The 13,480-nt window shown below is 47.5% G+C and overlaps 1 protein-coding gene across 1 annotated transcript in view; it reads left to right on the top strand.

Moving 5' to 3' along the window:
* Positions 1–13,480, top strand: part of LOC125121857 (receptor-type tyrosine-protein phosphatase T-like) — a 178,900-nt gene that overhangs the window by 118,445 nt on the left and 46,975 nt on the right. The gene's annotated exons all lie outside the window — the stretch shown is intronic.

A 13,480-nucleotide genomic window follows, 5' to 3' on the forward strand; every position in this document is an offset into this window, starting at 1 on the left:
AGCCCCATAATTTCTCTCCAGCCTCCAAAGTCACCTCCTCCCCACTCTCCTTAACTTTAGCCTCCAGGTCCGCAGCTCCGTAACCAGGAGCTCTTCCTTGTCTTCCAGTCTCTAGGATGTCATCTCACTCCAGCTGATCTTTCAACAAACAGATTTCCCATAGCAGTTTTGGGTCTCCCAGCCCCTAGAAGCAAGACAGGCCACACTTCATGATGACAGCAGAGCATTGAGGTCAAGCAGATGGATTCTAAGATTCCCATTGCCTGAGTTCCAAGCCTGGCTCTGCCACTTACTAGCTGTGAGAACCCTGCAGAGTTACATGGTCTCCCTAAGCCTCAGTTTACTCATCTGTAAGATGGGGATAATAATGGTACTAACCTCATAAACTTGTGATTGAATGGGTCATTCATGGACAGTGGCTAGCATGACTCTTGGCAGGGCTGAATGGCAATAAATGTTAAGTCACATTCTTATTATTATTGCAATGAATTTCTACAAGGAAGTTGAGCCTTTGACTTCAGACCTGTGGGTCCATAATTCCAGTATGGCCGATCCATGCAACTTAGCAGACCTTTATTTTTGTTCTTTTCTTTTCTAAAATGTTTAATTTTAAAATAATTTTAGATTTACAGAAAAGTTGCAAAATTAGTACACTTCCCACATACCCATCACCCAGCTTCCCCTGTTAGTCTCATAGTGAAATAACTGAAATCAGAACACTACATGGATGGATGTTTTAAACTACAATGTGAAGAATACTATAACCTAAGTTTACTTACTATAATAAGTATAAGTTTAATACTAGAATTAAGTTTTACTTTGTTTTCCCACTGATAAACTTTTTCCAACTCAGGATTCAGTCCAAGATCCTACATCAACTGCAATTGTTGTGATTATGCCATCATTTCCCCTTTTATTTGGAACAGCCCCATAGTCTTTCTTTGTCTTTTGTGACCTTGACACTTTGAAGAGTATTGGTCAGTCATTGTGTAGACTGTTCTTTAATTTAGGTTATGCATTTTTGGCAAAACTACCATACAAACAATATGCCTTCCTCAGAACCTTTTATCAGGAGGCCCCTGGTGTAATATGGACCATAATTTCTCATTACTAGAATTGTTATCTTTGATCTCTTGGTTAAGAAAGTAGCATGTATTTATTGAGCACCTACTATATTTGGGGGGGGCACAAAAGTGAATAAAATGGTATCCATTCTCTTACAAAACTCTCAGGGAGTTCCTGTCATGGCTCAGTAGTAACAAACCCAACTGGTGTCCATGGGGATATGGGTTTGATCCCTGGCCTTACTTGGTGGGTTGGGGATCTGGCATTGCTGTGAGATGTGGTGTAGCTCATAGGCACGGCTTGGATCCCTCATTGCTGTGACTGTGGTGTAGGCCAGTGGCTGCAACTCCAATTTGACCCCTAGCATGGGAACCTCCATTTGCTGCGGGTGTGGCCCTAAAAAAAAGACAAAGAAAAAAAAAATGGAACTCCTGTCATGGCTCAGTGGAAACAAATCTGACTAGTATTCATGAGGATGGAGGTTCAATCCCTGGCCTTGCTCAGTGAGTTAAGGATCCAGTATTGCTGTGACCTGTGGTGTAGGTCACAGGCGTGGCTTGGATTTGGCATGGCTGTCACTGTGGCTACAGCTCTGATTTGACCCCTAGCCTGAGAATCTCCATATGTCCCTGGTGCGGCCCTAAAAAGACAAAAAAGCAAAAAAAAAAAAAAAAAAACCCAAAAAAACAAAAAAAAAAAAAGAAAGGAAGGAGGGAAGGAAGGAAGAAAGAAAGAAACTCTCAAGTCTAATGGACCAATGATGTTCCAGTTTCTATTGCTGTGTGACAGATCACCCCAAAATTTAGTGGCACAAAACAACCATCTTATTATGCTCACAGATTCTATGGATCAGGAATTTGAAAAAGCATATCTTGTTTTAGCCCCATGACATCTAGGGACCCACCTGAGAAGACTCAAATGGCCAGGAGTGACTAGACAGCTGAGGATGATTTGGAGTCTCACTGACCAGTCTGGTGCCTGGACACTGTGATTCCGAGACTGGATTCAGCTGGGGCTCTCAGCCAGCACGCTGACATGTGGCTTCCTCATGTGCCCTCTGCCTCCTCACAGCATGGCCATCCCAGGGGTTGGATTTCTTACACAGCAGCTTAGATGCTGTAGACGTGAGGGGCCCCATGGACAGGGCAGGAGCTGCACTGCCCTTTATGACCCAGTCTCAAGCCTCACAGTATCATTTCCTCCACACTCTGCTCAGCAAAACAATCGCAGGTCCTTCTAGACTCCTCTTGATGGGAGAAGTGTCTAAAGATGTTCAGCCATTTTTAAAAAGCACCCCAAATGGCAAAGCACTGAGGGGCTTTCTACTTATACAGGTTTGGAAACTCAGACCCAAGAGGATGAGAGCTTCAGCAACTTGTTAGTTATTCAATACGTAATTTAATTGAGTCTCAACTATATTCCAGACAGCCAGCTACAGGGATGCTTGACAAGTCTCTCTATGGCAAGACAGACCCAGACAGACCCACTGCAGAGCCTTGGGGCCTGCCCATTGCTGGCACCCACCGCCAAGCAACTGGTCACATGGGAACATGTACAGAGGGGCTGAGGGCAAGGTGGCACCCCTGTGTGGAAAATGCCAGACTTTTGCATCAGAATGGCTTCATTTCAAACCCAGCTGGACCACATCCTGAGTTTGTTACGTTTTCATTCTTAATTCTCATTTATTCGGCAAACCTCATGGACTCCTACTCTGTGCCAGGCTGGGTGTTGACAGAGCAGTGAATGAAGAGAATCCAGCCCTTGCCTTCATTGAAGGATTTCCCCAGGCTGTTTCTGCCTCTAAGGACATTGGTAGGGCTGCAGAGTTCCAGAGTGCAAGGTCAAGGATGTGATCCAGCTTCTATCACATCTCCGAGTCCAAAGCCAGCAGAAGAGGAACTGGTCATGCAACTTAGCAACTTCACCAGGTTCATCTCAGCAGAAGAGAAATCAGCTGAGTGTGAAGTGGGAAGGCACGCCACTTACATTGAGAAACCCGAGAAATGTTGCCATGCAGGCTGAAAGCATTTGGGAATATCGCTAGACAGACTCATTAAGCCAAAAGATTTCGGTGAAAATAATAAAATCATGGCACCCAGGACACCCCAGCATGAGATTAAAAGCTGAAAGGAGGTTTAAGCTTCATATTCTTAAGCTGCATTATGACAGTTTAGGAAGAAACAACTTAGAGCTTGATGCGTGGATGCTTGATGCATTGACCACTGGCGTTGATGGTTGTCCCGTTATGGGAATCCTGTTGTTGAAATTTAGAGCAGTTTGAAAGAGTGACGCTGTCAGAATAGCCATCCCCTGTGGGGAAGAGAAGGGGAGAGGAGGAGAGGAGTAGGAGTCGGGAGATTTGGAGGGACTGAGATGCTGTAGGGATCATGTATTGGCAGAAAGACACTCACCTGAAGTCTGTCTGCTGAGGGGTGAGGGGCAGGTGGTGATTTGGGGAAGAGAGCAGCGCACACCTGTGTGGAAAATGCCAGACTTTGGCATCAGAATGGTAAGCACTCAATGTGTGTCAGTTCTAGTTATTATCACCCGCTGGCCAACCTTGCAGTTTTGGCTGCTGGGTGATGACTATGAAAGACCTGGGGCCAGCTGGATTCTGAGCTTGCTTTCTCCTGCTGTTTGGTCCCAGAGTCACCAGGAAACCAACAAGGTTTCAGAGAACAAGGTATTGATTGGAAATCAGTAACAGCTATGTTGGGCCAACATCTTTGATCCCTGGGAACCAGGGGAGTCCACGCAAGACTGGAACGAGCTCCCTGCCGGGCGGCAGCGACCCTATCCTGCCCAGCACATTGTGCCGTGCTGGCAGCGCCCAGAAAGAAGTGCAGCCCAGGGAGGCCCCGGCACAGCCAGCTCAGCCCACAGTCTGGGCTTCTGACCCTGGAGCCCAGCTTTGGGAACCAGAGAAGCCTGGCAGGGCTGGGAGGTGCTGCCTCATCCGATGGTTAGGAGAGTGCTTTTGGCTGGTGAGGTTACAAGATGTATCCTAGTCACTCAGTCTTGGTAAGTGGTGGATTTGAGTTTCAACACAGGTTCCTCCAGATGGAAATCTAATTGTTGGGCTGCACGCTGCAGGCCTGCAAGCCCTGCGCTTGCCCAGCTTCAAGGCCAAAGAGCGAGCCTAGTGTCAGCAACAGAGATATCAATGGTTTAATAGATGGGGGGTGGTTCTTACATGTCTGAAGAAGGTCCTGGAGCAACACCTTGTATGGGAGGTGGCAGGCAGGGCAGTCTTCGCTCTTGGGGGTCCGGTGGGGGAGGTTGCCATTTGTTGGGGGAATGGACGTCTAGACGGCTCATTGGTCACCAGGGAAACTAGCAGAGGGGCGGGCCCCTTTGGTGCCTTTGCTAAGCTATCGTGGTGGAGATGTCTGATCTAAAGATTAGAACAGCCACTAGCTGGGGGTGGAGATTAGAACAGCCACTAGCTGGGGGTGGGGGCAAGTGTCCAGGAAGGTCAGCCAGGTGAGTAGGGTATGAGGCAGGCTCTGGTGGAACGGGGACGTACAGAGAGTGAGAGAGGAGCCGTCTTGGGCAGCCTGACCACCCATGGTCTCCCATCCCTGACTCTTCGCGTTCATAAATGTCAGCAGCATCAGAAGAATCAGGCTGGTGGATATTCACAGATTTTCCCCCAACAGTTTCCTTAAAAGACTCAGCCACCTTCAGGCCCAGTGTTATGTGTGGTCTCTACATTATTTCTACATCTCTAGGGACTCTGTCCTTCACCAGCCAGAATTCAGCACCTCTCAGAGCTCCCCGCCCTTATCTCCCTGCCCCCAGCATCCAGCCTGAAGCAGGGCTTCTTTGTCACCTGTCATCCAGATGAGAGTCAGGCCCTCTCAAGAGGCCCTGTTCCTTCAGTCAGTTCAGGCTGCTTGTTCCCTGAAGAGCGTGCACCTCTCCAAATTTAAGCACATGAGAATCACCTGGAGAACTTGTTAAATGCAGATTCCTGGGCCAAACCCCAGACGTTTCGGTCAGGAGGTCTGAGCTGGGCCCCTGCATCTGCATCTTTGACAAGCTCCCAGGTGATGCTAATGCTGTTTTGTCTATAGACCACACTTTTGGGAGCCCTATTCCTAAATACAGTATGATGCTGTATTCCTCCCCTTTCATGACTCCCTACTGCCCTCAAGACAAAACCCAAACACTTGAATATTCATATCAAGGCTTCCGGGACCTGACCTCAGAGCAGGGCTATCACGTACAGGTACCCAGGTTGTACACTCTACCACCAAGGGGATGAAATCCACTGAGCCAGAAACCTCCTGTACCTGTCAGAGGACGATGACTAGGCATTAAGAAAGGCATGTTTTGTTTTGTTTTTTTTTCTTCTTGCAAGGGCCCTTTCAGCTCACTGAAATACAGGGGACTGGGGTTGAAAGGGTTCGGCATCTTCCTAGAGAAATGCCTGTTTCTGTTTTGCACAAAAGCACTCATAGGCCAGTAGCCATCCTGTCCAAGAGCATTTCTCTGGCTTGTCTTTCTTCACTCCCCTCTGTCTCTCTTCACTCCCTCCCACCCCTTTCCCAACTCCTTCATCTGGCTAACACTTTCACACTCTGTGGGGAAGCTTCTGGACCCCAGAAACCTTCTCTATGACCTGCTCCCCACTTTCCCTTCCTTCCAAGCCATGATCCAGCTGTGCCTTTCCATCTCATTCCTGTGGTCATGCTTATCTCTTGTGCTGGAATGAGTCTCTAAATTTTCGCTACTGCTTAGCACAGGGCCAAGTCCAAAATTTGGTGGATATCTTGTAGATTCTGTTCTGCCACCACAGACACCTCACAGGTGCCTGAACCCAGCCTGCCACATTTTGTTGTGGTTTCTTAAACATTTTATTTTGAAATAATTCTAAATTTACCAAAAAAGATGCAAAAATAGTACAGCAAGTTTTCTACCCTTTACACAACTTCCCCAAATGTTAACATATCATCTAACTATGGCATGTTTATCAAAACTGAGAATTCACATCTGTGCATTACTTTAGACTGAACTTTAGACTACCCCCTCCCCCCCCAGATATCCCAAGTTTTTCCCCAGGTGTTTTTATTTTTTATTTTTCTTCTCCCTTCTAGCTTCCCACAAAGCATTTAGGGGTCATGCCTCCTTATGCTCCCTGAATCCATGACAGTTTCTTGGTCTTGCTTTGTCTTTATGAATGACCTTGACATTTTGGGGGTTTTCTTATGGCTGTCCACATGGCATATGGAAGTTCATGGGCCAGCATTCAAATCTGAGCTGCAGCTGTGACCTACACCACAGCTGTGGCAATGCTGGATCTTTAACCTACTGTGTCAGCCAGGGATCCAACTCATGCCTCAGCAGACTGAAGCCTAATTGCTGCAGAGACAATGCCGGATCCTTAACTTGCTGTGTCTCAGCGAGAACTCCTTCATGACCTTGACATTTTTTTCAGTGCGATGACCAGTACTCAATCTAGGGTAGTCTGCTACTGTCTCATGAGTGGATGGAGGTACTAGGGAAGGCTGCACAGAGGGTATGTACCCTTCTCATCACATACCAGGGGGGCCTTGACCGGAGTGAGTTCTCACTGGCAACATTGACCTTGATCCCTTGGTTAATAAGCTGGTATCTGCCACATCTCTCCACTTTAAAGCTACTATTTTCCCCCTTTCTGTAGTGAGTCACTTGATCCAGCCCACACTCAAGGAGAGAGAAATTAGCTGGGAGGAAGGCTATCAAAGAACTTGTGGTCTTATTAAATTTGGGAAGAGATAAGGCTATGCAAATATTCTACTTTCTCATTTCACCCACCAGTGTTAGCATTCATCAATGAATCCTGCCTTCAGCGATTATTGTGCTATGCCAGGGGTGAGTTTCCAGTTCTTTCCAGCATGCTGTTCCAGGACACCTTTCTTTGGCATGTGCCACATTTCACAATCCTGCTCATTCACCTTCATACTTTAGGGCTTAGCCCAGCATTCTCAGCCCCATCGAACCTCCAGGGGAACTTCAAAAATGTATGGCTGTCCAGGCCTTTGTACCCAGAGCATTCAGCTCAGTTAGTCTGGGCTGGCTGCAGGCAGCAGTGGTACTTTTTAAAAGGTCCCCAGGACACATGCTCTGGAGTCTGGGCTGAGGGACACTGGCCTGACCCAATGCTCTTGCAGCTTCTCTGGAGGGCTGTCCTCAGTCTCTCTGGTAGAATCAGTTACTCCCAGATCTTTGTCCCCAGAGGTCTTGGTTTCCTACAATATCCATCAGTGCCTCTCTTGGTCCCCAAAGTCAGGAACTGGGTCTTCTTCATTGACGTTTCTGTAGAGCTCAGACTGAGTCCAGCAGAGAACCAGTTCTTGTTGAGCATCTTTTGATGGAGAGAGTGATCTCTTTGCAATGGGAGCAAAAGCAGTAGCTGTCTATGCACAAAAGTGCTGGCCCAACAGTGATAGAAATGGAGATCAGAAGTGTACGTGTCAGCCACGGTCATCTTTCTGCTGTCATTCTAGTCCTCTGCCCTCTGGGAAAAACAAGGACCCCACGGCCAAGAAGTCACTGGCATGTACATTACAGCATCTGTGGCTTCGCACTGCTTTTCAGAAGGAACATGTTTGCATTTTATCTTTAAATTGTCAGCGAACGAGAGTCAATGCTCTGCTTCTAAGAAGAGGAGATGACCTTGAACGGGTCTCCTTTTTTACGTTTGCCTTGGAAGTTGCAAAAATGGCAAGGACCATGCCTGTCAACACGTTGACAGCAGTCATCCAAAAAGGAGGAAACATTTTAATCAGTTGTTTTGAGGTTTGTTTTTTTAAAAAAGAATCTAACCCTTTATCCATTGAACCGATCATGTCAGTCCATTTTATTGTGCCTTTGTGAAAACTCTGTTCTCTTCAGAATTCCAGAATATGGACTGGAAACCACTTGGAGAAAGTCAGGAGCAGATAGAATGGATAACTTAGTGCCAAACCCTTCCTTCCCCAAAAGGCTTCGGGGGAAGATGCCACGTGAATAGTAGGAAGAAGAGAAGGTACGAAGATATAGAGGATGCTTCTGGAACTTCGGGCTGTAGGTGGGCAAGTCTTGATCCTGATCATACCATCAAAAATGACAGTTGATGCTGTCATGAGTTTCCTCAACATGGGGTCATCTGTTTGGGTATGAGCTCTTTGCACAGCCCTCTGGTCCTTCCAGGGCATCCCTGTGTCTTCAGGTAGATTTACCCACATTCTTGCTGCATCATGGTACCCACTGTGGTAAAGCTGAGGCAGTGGAGAACGCTATGGGAATGGTGGGTTCCGATCTGTCCTTCCAGCAAGCTGCCTGATCTCATGCAGAGCTGTCTTCACTCTGGCTCACGTTTTGACTATGTCACCTTTCCTGGCCTCAGTCTCCTTACCTGAGGAATGGGGAGAACCATGATGAATCCACACCATTTTTTAGGGGATTAAATGAGATGATTTCTATGTGAGGCCCCCCTCATAATGCCTGGCACATGCTGAGGGCTCCAAAATGGTGTGTTTGTCATGACTACATTTTCTGACCTTCTGCTTCCAAGTCCTGGCCACTTCCCTTGGCCCTGCTTTATCTTGTGTCTTCCCTTAACCATCCACCATCTTATCTTCCGAGCCAGAATCTTGTCAGCTGCTCCGTCTGAACGTGGATTCCCTGTGGTCTAACTCTGCCCCTGGCCCAGTGCCTGGAGCATAGCCTGGCTCCATCTAAGCCCATTCAAGAAACAAGCAAGCCCTTCCTGACGGGCTCTTTGAGGGAAGTTGTTCTTTGCTCCGCCTGCCTCTCTTGTCCCATCCCTCTCAAGCCACACGGGAAGGGCTACCTGTTCTTCCCAGGATGTTCCCTGGTCCATTGCAGCTGGAGCCTTGATGCAGAGGCTAAAGTCACTCCCGGACTCTCTGGAGCCTTACTCCCAAACAGGGGCTGCCTTCCAGGAGTAAGGAAGCTGCCAATCACTCTGCAATAGAAATCAAAAGAGAAACTGAAATTAGAAGAATTGTAGTTATTTTTCTTTTTAGGCCCACACCTGTGGCATATGGAACTTCCTGGGCTAGAGGTCTAATCAGAGCTACAGTGGCTGGCCTATGCCACAGTCACAGCAACACAGGATCCAAGACACATCTGCAACCTACACCACAGTTCACGGCAACATAGGATCCTTAACCCACTGAGCGAGGCTAGGGATTGAACCTGTATCCTCACAGAGATGATGTCGGCTTCTTAACCTGCTAAGCCACAACAGGAACTCCCAGAAGGATTATGCTACCTTTGAAGAGCCCAAGGTTCTGGAAGGTTAAGCAAAGCACTCAAGCCCCACACCTGGTTTGATCATTTATTCACCGTGAGGAAAAAATGCAGAGCAAGCATCAGATTAGATCCTTGCCCTCGTGGAACTTAAAGTCTAGTCCAGGGCACAGCAAACTCTTTCTGTCTAGGGCCAGAGAGTAAATATGTTTGACCATGTGGGCCATAGGGTCTCTGTTACAACTCCTGCCATTGTAGTGTGTCAGCAGCTATGGCTAATACAGACAGACTGGTGTGGCTATGTTCCAATCAAGTTTCACTTACAAAAACAGATGATAGGAGTTCCTGGTGTGATGCAGGGGGTTCAGTGACATCTCTGGAGAACCAGGAAACTCCATTGGCCTAGTACCATGGGGTAAGGATCCTGCATTGCTGCAGCTGCAAAGGAAGCAACTCTAGCTCAAATCTGATCCCTGGCCCAGAAACTCCATATGCCATGAGGTGGGGAAAAAAAAAAAAAGATGATGGGCCAAATGTAGCTTTCAGGCTTTACTTTTTCCACCCCTGGGCTGGTGGAAAAGGGACTCATCAATAAAACAATGGCACGGCTAAATATAAGCGTGGTCGTTCAAAGGAGAGTCATGAGCCATGTGACTCTGGGAACATAAAACAGGAGGACCTGGGAGTCAGGAAAGGTGTTCATGGCAAGTGTCATTATAGGTGAGATCTGAGGGTGAGGAGTCATTAATGAGGTGAATGGGAGCTACAGGAAGGGAAAAAGTGTCCGAGCTGACAGCATAGCAGGTACAAAAGCCCTGTGGCAAAAGGGACTGTGGCTGTTTTTGGATGCTGAAGTAAAGGCTGGAATGCAAGAGGGAGGCGGGAGAGGTCAGCTCCTAGAGTCCGCTGATGGAGGACCACAGGGTAGGAATGTGTTTCGGATTTGCTCTCTTGATTCAAAGGGGTGATCTAATTGGAGTCTCATTAGGAAATGCTGACCCTGGTTTCTGGTTGGGGGTCCCACTGAGGGTGGCCAGAGGAGACTGGGGTGGCCCCGAGCACTTCATTGCAGCCATAGCCCTGCCCCTGGAGCCCAAGGTTGATGTACAGCTCGGCACTCTTTCCCTCCCCCACCTCCTTATTTTATGTTTGCTATTCCAATAAATCTTCCTCCTTCTTCACTTCCAAATGAAGATTCACACTGCGGTATGCATTTTACGGTCCCAGCTCCATCCCCTTCAATTTTTCTCACCTTCCTTCTTTCCCTCTGCAGCCCTGATCCCCCACTAACTTCACAAAACTTGCAAGTTAAATTTTTCAGAGACTGTTTCTGACAAAGCAGTGGGAATTAGATTTGGTGAAGCCCTTCATAAAAAATTGAAGACACGGTATATTAACATACATTGATTTATTCATAGTGTTTCATTACAAGTAAGTGAGGATCCTGTAATACCAGGAAAGGTTAGGAGAGCAGGGGAGCACGGTATATTATATTGACAGCTTGGTGGAAATTGAGTCGCTTTTGGATTGAATTTGGAGTGCAGAAAAAGAGTTGGCTAGTAAATAAGGCATGAGTTTTACCACCCAGTGTCTGTATATCAATGTAGTTGCCACCAGCCCAGGCAGGGGACTGGGGCGGAATTTCAGAAGGATGCTTGAGCACGTCTTCACTGGACTGGGGTTGCCAGCCACCGGCAGAGCCCTCTGAAGATTTCCCTTCTTCTTCCACCAGGGAAAATTGGGATCCAAATGCACCCAGCCCCCATCTTTGCTCACCACTCTCCAGTCAACTCTGGACTTTTCTCCATTCTCCCGAGCTTCTTCCCAACCCTGGTCTTTGCCTGGTTAGTTCCCTCTTCAGAACCTGGGATGCCCTCTCCTCTGCTCTGACTCTGGATTGTCCTCAGGTGTTAGTTCAGATCTCCCCGAGATACCTCCGTGAGCTCTTTGTGTTAGTTCAGTTTCTCAGAAGCAGAGCCTGAGACAAGGATGCAAGCATGAGCAGATTATTGAGAAGTTTAGGAAACACTGGGGAGTGGGGATGAGGAAGGGAGGGAGCCAGAGCTGGGCGTGTTTTCCAGCCACCTACCTATGGAGGCTAGTGGCATGGCATTGCTCAGGGGAGTCCCCTTGGATGCTTCAGGGATTTGCTAGAGAGGAGCCAGGGAATGTATGTATCGGCTCCTATCGGTCTGGTTCCGGGGGGGGGGGGGTATGAATTACCTGGCGCTTCCTATAAGCACCTATGAGAAAAGCCCTCAAACAGAGAGAGATAGATGTTTGTGACTCTCTCCTCTGGGAAAGGGCTGGTGTAGGCAGGGTGACCAGAGGGAACGCTGTGAACATGCCCCCCAGGAACCTGCAGGACAGGTGGCCCTGCCAGCTCTGCTTGCACGATGCCTAGGCCCTTCAGCTCTCCTCCCGGGCTCACCGTGCTCCAGGCAAAGTCTGACCTCTCTCCTCACACATAGCATCAATTGCTGCACTGCTCCTGCTTAATAGGGGAGGGAGAAGTTACCTGTTTCTCCAGAACATTGGGTGCCCTAGCCAGAAACAGAAAACTGCTCATTTTTGAAGTGACATTAGTGAGTTCTCTTTTCTGCCTGGGTTTGACCTTCCTGTCAAGCATGGGACATTCCTGATGGAAGACCAAGTGATGTGAGGTGACTGTGTAGTTGACTCACCTTGTCCTGGAACAGAAGGCCCTTGAGGACAGAATCTGGCTCATGTTCATTGTATTCATGTGCTAGGGCTTGGCTGCACACAGTGCAGGTCTGGGAATACAGGGGTGTGCAGGAAATGTTTGTAAAGGAGCAGATGAGTAAATGAATGAACCCATTTCTTCAGTTAATGAAATTCATCTTCAGGCCCGGCGGTGTGGTTTGAAATAAAGAGCACCAGATTCAGAGTCCAAGAGATCTGGGTTTCATCTTGTGTCAGTGATAGGATACCAAATAAATGCGTGATCTACAGCTACTGGTGACAGCCTCACGAATCTCACACATGTAACGTTGAGCAAAACCAGCGGGCTCTGGTGTTCTCTTGTAGCACAGTGGGTTCAGTGTCCAGCATTGTTATTACAGCTGCTCAGTTTGCTGTCGTGGCTCAGGTTTGATGCTTGGTCTGGGAACTTCCACACGCTGTGGGTGTGGCCAAAAAGAAAAAGAAAAGGCCCCTAAAGGGTACACCCTGTACGATTCCATTTATATAAAGTTTAAAATCAGGCAAAGCTAGTCTCTGCTGTTAGAAGTCTGGATAGAGGGATCGTTGCTAGGGGAGGCAGGTAGGATTGGAATGAGGCTTGAGGAGAAAAATCTCAGGCCTGGTAGTGTTCCGTCTCTTAATTGGGTGCTGGTAGATCCAAAAATAGTATCTTTTTTTTTTTTTTTTTAATGGCTTTTGCTGCGGCATATGACAGCTCCCAGGCTAGGGGTCAAATTGAAGCTATCAGCCTATGCCACAGCCATGGTATCACCAGATCTGAGCCACATCCTAACCTGTGCCAGATGCTGAAACTACTGAGCGAGGCCAGGGGATCAAACCTGCATCCTCACAGACACTGTGTAAGGTTCTTCACCTACTGAGGGAACTCCAGAAAAGCTCTGGTTTAATTCAGATTGTTTCCAGGGGAGTCTCAGTTTCTCCATCATTAAAGTGAGAATAAATATGTTTATACTCTCAAGGTTTGGGGCAAAGACAAGCAAGATGATGCCTGAGAAAGCACCAGAGTGGCATAGGGAACTGCATTTTTTAGCTAGCCTTCCAGATAATTCTTATCAGGATACTACACCTTGACACCACTCTACAACCCCATGGTGGTCCAAAGTGGGGGCCGCTGGCCACACAGGGTCACTGTACTTTTGAAATGTGGCTGGTCCAAATGCAGATGTGCCATCGGGTAAAATATATCCTCAACTTCCAACACCTAGTATGAAGCATAGGATATAAAACATTTCATTAATTTTTAAATGTTGATTGCCATGTGAAACAATATTCCACATTTACTGGGTTTAACAAAATATGCTATTAAAATTAGCTTTACTTTGGAGTTCCTGTTGTGGTTTAGCAGGTTAAGAACCTGACTAGTATCCATGAGGATGTGGGTTCAATCCCTGGCTGAGCTCGGTGGGTTAAGGATCTGGTGTTGCTGCAAGCTGCGGGGTAGATTGCAGAT

Source organism: Phacochoerus africanus, chromosome 3 (assembly GCF_016906955.1).
Source record: "Phacochoerus africanus isolate WHEZ1 chromosome 3, ROS_Pafr_v1, whole genome shotgun sequence".
In the NCBI taxonomy this organism is placed as follows: Eukaryota; Metazoa; Chordata; class Mammalia; order Artiodactyla; family Suidae; genus Phacochoerus; species Phacochoerus africanus.